This window comes from Zea mays, chromosome 7, assembly GCF_902167145.1.
Source record: "Zea mays cultivar B73 chromosome 7, Zm-B73-REFERENCE-NAM-5.0, whole genome shotgun sequence".
Lineage (NCBI taxonomy): Eukaryota > Viridiplantae > Streptophyta > Magnoliopsida > Poales > Poaceae > Zea > Zea mays.
In genome coordinates, this window is record NC_050102.1 from 149,188,354 (window position 1) to 149,196,458 (window position 8,105).

General features: G+C 44.6%; 1 long non-coding RNA gene across 1 annotated transcript; it reads right to left on the reverse strand.

Moving 5' to 3' along the window:
• Positions 1-1,246: 1,246 nt before the first annotated feature.
• Positions 1,247-1,575, reverse strand: LOC118472979 (uncharacterized). The gene is made up of 2 exons (XR_004851548.1): positions 1,443-1,575; positions 1,247-1,334 (listed from the first exon to the last, which is right to left on the reverse strand). It is a non-coding gene; the product is annotated as an uncharacterized lncRNA (long non-coding RNA).
• Between the last annotated feature and the right edge of the window lie 6,530 nt (positions 1,576-8,105).

Genomic DNA, 8,105 nt, shown 5'->3' on the forward strand with positions numbered 1-8,105 from the left:
CAAGACATAAGTTTGAAGTCTCACAAAACACATCGAATGGAAGCCCACTACTGTCGATCAACATCAGGAAATATCGAAGAGTGATGCTCGCTACCTCCACTCGCGAAGAGCGTATTGACAAAGTCTAACCCACCATCTTGTTGCTGCGCCAGCAAGGTAGCTGGAGGAGTCTCATATACCTATACAAATGACATTCACGGAGTTACATCGTAATGTAACAAGTAAATTATGATAAATTTGCATACCTGTTGTTCGGTAGGTGGAGGTGGAGGTGAAGGCCAAGGAAAATGTATGGAAGGTGGAGGTGGGGGCCATCGGAAACTGTATCCCTTGGGCTTGTGCTAGTTTCTACCAAATTTCCGAACACATTAATGTCAGTGTTTTAAATCAATACATAACTTAAAATGAATTATCTTTTTGAACTTACTTGTATCAGTGCTTGCTGTTGTTGAAACTGAGTAGCATAGTATTCTTGTTGAGCAGCATGCTGCCTCAAGTATTCCTCCTGAATCCTTTATCGCTCCTGATGTTGCCTAAGCTCTTCTCGTAGTTGCTCAACTTCTGCAGTATCCTGAGTAGAGCGACGGGAGCTACGAGCAGCAGACCTCGACGAACCTCCCCTCTGAACCGTCACCTGGCTCGAGTCGATGACGTTATCGAAAATCGAGTACCTTCAAACAAGTAACATCACGACAGATTCAAAAATAATCTATTGTACTTAAACCGATGAAACAAGATAAGGTATGTAGAGTCCACACCTTCCATGGGGTTTTCCACCACTTGCATACACAGCCTGAGGATCAATAGGTGTGGTCCTCCAGTCGTAGTCCGATCCGTGCTGACTAGACATCGCCTCAGCATATGCAGCCTCCATACAAAAGAACAATGCAATCTTACATCACTGGGCACATACATAAATTCATATGAACAAAATCTACCAAGCATTTCAAAACACTCACCAGACGATCTGTTGCCTTTTGGCTACACAACACATCTGGATTTGCAGGATCTGGTCCTCTGTGCCCCCTCAGGTATATTTGAACATCACTGGGCACTACACAACTGCTAGCTTCCTGTACGTACATTTGACAAACATTATAATCAGAAATGACATCAAGTCATATACAATCAACAAAACTACACCACTGCTAGTTTCCTGTACTTACCATTCGTTTTGCCAAACGAAAGTGATCATCACCTCCATACTTGTGATACGACTCGGTTCCACGATTGGAACTTTGTCATATAGACTTTGCCTTGAAATTATCCGAAGCCCAATAACGGCATAAGGCACGCCAAGCAGCATCATTGGCGGCTATCCATGGAATCGAATGCTATGGAAACACAATTCATGTATAAGTAACTATAACATATACAAGGAACACAGTACATCATATGCAAAAACATCAATTTTTTCCAACATAAGCAAAAACATCAATTACCTGAAGAAAATCTTGCTCAGTCATAGAAAGTCCATATTGTGACGCCTCGCTCTTACTGGTTGCTCGTCGTCCTTCACTACTCAACATAGCTTGATTAATCACCTGGATTCGAACATAGTACATCATATCCGCAACAACATCTGTTGCGTTCTTATGGAACACGGAGTGTGCATGCTCGGTATGAGTATCTCCATCAGGCAACTTATAATATTTCTGAAAAAGAAACATAGTCAAGAATCCATAATATGAATCAATCATTGAGCTGATAACTTCGCAAGAAGATAGATAAACATACCCAGAAGTCGTGCCAAACTGCGCCTTGCGCATTCCCATGTTGCGCGTTAACCGCAAGGCCGTATTGATCCCATCTTGTGACAGGGACCTCAATACCATTCTCAATCACCAATCCAGGCCATCTCATACGACAGATATTGCCCAACACTTTATTTACTTGCCTTACACGATCTTTGCCGGTGAAACTACTATCCAGCCAAGCCCTAACAACACAAGCACAATTGTCAAATTCAAAAATAATTATTTATCATCAATGTGTAAGACATAAGAACAAAGCAAATATGCTCTTACCCATCTCCACTCGGGATTATCTCAACCTTGTTAACTGGTTCTTTAGGAGGGGGGACCCAACTAGTCTTTCGCGGCTTCCGGACCCGTGAAGACCCTCCAACTCCCCCGCTTCCAGAACCTCCACCTGAAACACCAGCTTCTCCTTCCCTTGACCCACTAGCTCCCCCAACTCCCGACCCTCCATCATTGGGCCATTCACCCCACCCTGTCTCTTCCTCATCTTCCACTTGTCTCCACTCCTCTGTCTCTTCCTCATCTTCAGGCTCATCCTATAGATCAAAATTGATAATTTAGTTATTCGAACTCATACAAATATTACATTACAAAACAAATATATTGGTTACCTCATTCCTCTGTACGCCGACTACCTGACCCTGCAACTCTGGAACATGCTCCAACAAAGCTCTACGCCTGCTCGAGCTTGAACTAGTGCCCTGGAACACTAAGTCCTCCTTTCTCCCAAAAATGGAGGCTCTCCTCGCTAGTCCCTTAGCGAGCTGCTTGACCTTTTTAGACATCCTGTTATTAAAACAAAATCAAATTAGTAATTGAGCATAATGTAAATGAACATAATGTATTGAAATGAACATAATGTAAATGAACATAATGTATTGAAATGAACAATAAATATATAATTACTTTTTAGTCGTATTCAAAATCAGGATCAAATTGTTTTCTACGATTCGATGTTTTCTTCTTTGACTTCCGTTTCCGTTTTTTGGGACTTACTACATCTTCAGGATCTCCCACTAATGATTCTGGCAAAACCTCAGTATCTATATTAAAATTGGTCGGAAGTTCATCTTCTTGGTAAATTTCTTCAACTTCCGCCTCGAACCATTCACCCTTGGTGTGTAACTGTTCACAAGGATTCACTTTGTACACTACCCATGTGGCTTCCAGCTTTATAGATGGATACGGTATGTAGTACACCTGGTCAACTTGGTGAGCAAGAACAAATTTGCTACATGCACTTGTTTTGAGCTCATGTTTGACTTCTACCATGCCAAATTGGTTTTCTACAGTCCCTTGATTGGGATCAAACCAATCACATTTGAAAAACACCACCTTAAGATTTTTGCTCCCGGCAAAGTCATACTCGAGTATGTCATTAATAACTCCATAATAATTCATCTCTCTTCCACGATCATCGACTGCCCTGCATACAACTCCAGTATTTTTTGTCGCCGCAAATGGACGAGTACATTCAAATTTGGTCGAACGAAAACGAAACCCCTTAATGTCGTAACGACCGTAGCTTCTGACTTTTACGATTGTGTAAGACATCTGAAGCAAGTCCTCGTCTAAATTTGGAATTTTGTCACACTGCCAATCAGATGGTGAAATTAGATTTTTAAAACAAAATATATAAAGTAGAACAAGAGTGTTAGGTTATTTACATAATTTCGAAACCAATTAATGAAATTGGGCTTCCCATGTCTTCCTCGAAGCGCGTTTTCATACTGCCTCGAGGACAATTTCTCATTAAGATGCGATTGGAATTCTCTGTTACAACAAGTAAACAAATGAGGTGTGGAACATGATTACTACAAGTAAACAAATTGAAATATGGAGTCATCTTACTTGAAATATTGAGTCATTTCATCCATATTTTCATACATATAGAGCAAAGCGTCCAACTTTTCTTCGCGCTCAGGATGATATTCTGTGGATGCCCCAACAGTCTTGCCCTCAATCTCAAAAATTTGGAGATTGCTTCGGGTCCCTACTTTGTCATCATGATACCTCAATGTAGGGGCATTGATATTGTGCTCGTCTGCAAAGTATACACTCGTGAAGGCTGCTACCTCTTTATATTTGAATTCTTCAGCTATACATCCTTCAACTCTTCCTTTGTTACCAACCATTGAACTAAGCTTCTTTAATGTCCTTTCAATATGGTACATCCACCTGTATTGCACAGGACCACCAACCTTAGCTTCATATGGAAGGTGGACAAGTAGATGTTGCATTGGATTGAAGAATCCTGGGGGGAATATTTTTTCCAACTTGCATATAAGGACAGGAATTTCTGTCTCCAACTTCTCCATCACATCTTTGTTTATTTCTTTAGCACAAAGTTGCCTATAAAAGTAGCTTAACTCAGCTAAAGCCTGCCAGATACTGACTTTCAAGTACCCTCGGAACATTACAGGGAGGAGCCTTTCCATCATTATATGATAATCATGGCTCTTCAATCCAGTTATTTTATTTGTCTTTAAGTTCACAGCTCTCCTAAACCCGGCCGCATAACCATCTGGGAATTTCAAATTTTTCAACCATTCCATTACTTCTTTCTTCTGTTTAGGTTTTAGACAAAATTGAGCACGTGGCTTTTTTCCATTTTCGTCGAGTTCCTCGGTTGGTCGGTTACAAAGTTTTGCTAAGTCCTTTCTGGCCTTTATATTGTCTTTTGTTTTGTCACCTAGATTCATGCAGGTACTTAGAATGCTTTCACCAACATTACGTTCCTGATGCATGACGTCAATGTTATGCATCAGAATCAATGCCTTAACATAAGGTAGTTCCCATAAACCACATTTATGTGTCCAGTTATGCTCGGTTCCAAAACCTATGTATCCATCACCACTTTCATTCTCTTTCAAATTATTAAGCATAGCCTCAATCTCTATTCCGCTAAGACGCCTGGGCGGTCCCTTTGTCACGATAGTGCCCTTCTTAAAGGTGTTAACCTCGAACCTATACGGGTGTTTTTGGGGCAAGAAGCATCTGTGGCAGTCAAAGTAACAGATCTTCCCTCCAAACTCAAGGCGGAAACAATCCGTATCCTTGCCACATATTGGACATGACAGAGTTCCATGGCAGCTCCATCCAGCAAATAAACTGTATGCCATGAAATCATGAATGGACCACAAATATGCAACTCGAAGTGTGAATTTCTCGTTTTTGTAGCAATCGTATGCTTCGACTCCTTTCCATAACTTTTTGAGATCATCGATCAAGGGTTGCATCATCACATTCAGCCCTTTCCCAGGATGGTCTGGACCAGGAATAATTAGGGAAAGAAACATGTAATCATATTTCATGCACAAATGAGGTGGAAGGTTGTATGGAATAACAAATACAGGCCAACAAGAATATGATGCTGCGTTCGTATTGAAAGGTGTGAAACCATCTGTCGCCAACCCAATTCGAATATTTCTCGCTTCACTAGCAAATTCTGGATCAAAGTCATCTAGAGCCTTCCACGCATCACTGTCAGACGGGTGCGTCATCACATGAGTGTCCCCTCGTTCACGTTCTTTATGCCATCTCATGTGCCTAGCTGTGTTCCTCGAAAGAAACAAACGCTTAACACGAGGCGCAAGAGGCATATAACGTAGTTGCTTTTGGGCTACAGTTGATATGACCATTTCACCATCATCGTTTTTAACCTCTACATATCTCGACTTGCCACACTTTAGACACTTACTATCATTCTCATGATCCTTCCAGAACAGCATACAATTATCTGGACAGACATCGATTTTCTGATAGTCCATACTAGACCTGAGAGCAGTTTCCTGCACTGATACACGTCTTTCGGCATCTTGTGATTTGGTGGAAACACTTCACTGATTAAGTTCAAGAGCTCGTTGTAACAATTGTTCGAGAACACGAACTTGGACTTGATAGCCATAAGTCGAGTCACGAAAGCGAGGATTGAAACTGTTGTGTGTTCATGCAATGGCTCTTCTGCAGCCTTAAGGAGGTCGAAGAACTTTTTAACCTCTGGAGGAGGCGGCTCCTCATGATTTGGTGGAAACACCAAATCAGGATCCTCCCTTAAATCTTCAAGCATCTCGTCCATTCTATCGTACTCCACGTCGTCAGTGTTGTTGGCTTCCGGCAAATTTTCACGGGGAAAGTCCTCGCCGTGATACACCCATACTTCATAGTTAGGCATGTAGCCATATTTGCAAAGGTGCCCCGACAGAGTTCTCTTGTCTTGACATCTACAAATCCGACACATACTACATGGACAACGCACATCCGTGCCAGTTCTTGATATAGCAAAAGCATGATCAATAAAATCCTCTGTCTTTCTTATCCAATCTGCTGAGGGATCATTCATACGCCAACCTTCATACATCCATCGACGGTCCTCGCCCACCATATTTGATTCTAAAATATTAGAACACATGATTCATAAATTTTTTCCGGTACTAAATGCATATCGATCGTGTCACTACATCTATAGGAAAAGATAGTTCCTAAACCCACCCATGAGTGACCGGTAGAGCAATGATTTATGACGAGCAACGAGTCCGAACGAAATTTCAGCAGCATAACCCCGTTTTTCTCCATTTACATGCCCATAAATGGTGCAATAGAGAACAACAGGGTTATGTCACCGAAATCTCGTTCGGACCCGTCATCGTCATAAATCCATAGCTCTATCATCCACTAACAGGCTGTCCAAAAAGGGACAATTTCGGACCAATACGAGTCATATGTGTATATATCATGTGACTCGTGCCTATCCGGAATGGGCGACACATAGGTTCCACAACACTACGACAATTTTGCAAAAAATATTACTAACACACAACAAACAAGAGACTAACATAATTCAATTACATGCACCACCTTGCTTATTAAGTTAATTAACCGTATTAACATAACTTTCTACGGTTTAAAAACAGTTAACTCTCGGAAGTTAGCATATTTAATATAAAAAACATAATATAAATACTCGGAAGTAGTTACCTGAAGTGACGACGGTGACTGGCGGAGCCGGGCTGGGCAAGTAGCGGGCGGGGCGGAACGGAGACAACGGGATGTGGGGCGGCTGAGCACCCGGCGACGGGGAGGCGGCCGAGCAGACGGGCACGCCGGTGGACGAGCAGACGACGGTGGAGCGAGCGGGCGCCGGCCGAGCAGGCGGGCGCGCGGCGAGCCGCCGGCGGGCGGCGGTGGAGCGTGCAGGCAGGCGCGCGGCGAGCAGGCGGTGGTGGAGGCGCCGGAACGCGCGGAGAGCAAGCCGGGCAAGCGCGGCGGCGCGTTCCGGCGAGCAGGCGGGCGCGCGGCGGCGAGCAGGCGGCGGTGGCGCGCGGGGGCGAGTTCCGGCGAAGCGGCGGTGGAGCGAGCGGGCGCCGGCCGAGCAGGCGGGCGCACGGAGAGCAGGCGGGCGGTGGCGCGCGGCGGCGAGCAGACGGGCGCGCGACGGCGAGCAGCGGCGGTGGCGAGCAGGCGGCGGTGGTGCGCGGCGGCGAGCAGGCGCGACGGCGAGCAGGCGTGCGGCGGCGAGCAGGCGAGCAGGCGAGCAGGCGCGGCGGCGAGACGGGGAGGCGGCTGAGCACTCGGGGAGGCGGCGAGCAGGCGCGGCGGCGAGACGGGGAGGCGGCGAGCAGGCGTGGCGCGCGGCGGCGAGCAGGCGCGGCGGCGGGACGGCGTAGCGCGCGGGCGATCCAAAATGTGAGACGGACGCGCGTCGTTAGCCTAAAATAGATAACTTCCGAGAGGCGCTGCAAAACCGTCGGAAGTTAAGGCATACCCGGATCGGTCAACATCTGAATACGTAACTTCCGAGAGGCGACGGACGAGCCGTCGTAAGTTATGTTAACTTTCGAGAGGCCGTCGGAAGTTAACATAACTTCCGATAGGCTCTTGGCCGGCCGTCGGAAGTTAACATAACTTCCGAGAGGCACTAGTCGGCACTCGGAAATTATTAATTTCCTACGGTTTTGAAAAAAAAACCGTCGGAAGTTATTTGCCTCTCGGAAGTTGCTTATTTTGGTGTAGTGATTGTACCTGTTTAATTTGTTGGTTATTCAAAATATTATTTTTTATTTTCTCATAGTAGTTTGTGGACTTGTTACGTTTACTTTGTATAAGGTTGTATGCACTAAAGTGCAAAAGGCTGGAATCTATTTCCATTATACAAAAAATAGCTTAATCATACAAGGGTTTCAAGAGTATGTGTCGTGTGCGGATGGCGAGTAAATCAATCGTTTCTTTTGTTGTATAAAACCGCACAAATGAGAAATACCGATTCATGCGTTGGTCTGGATGACCCTATGGCCAGTACTCATTAGACCATACATGTGACTGTATAAAATACTTTTTAGACTATGT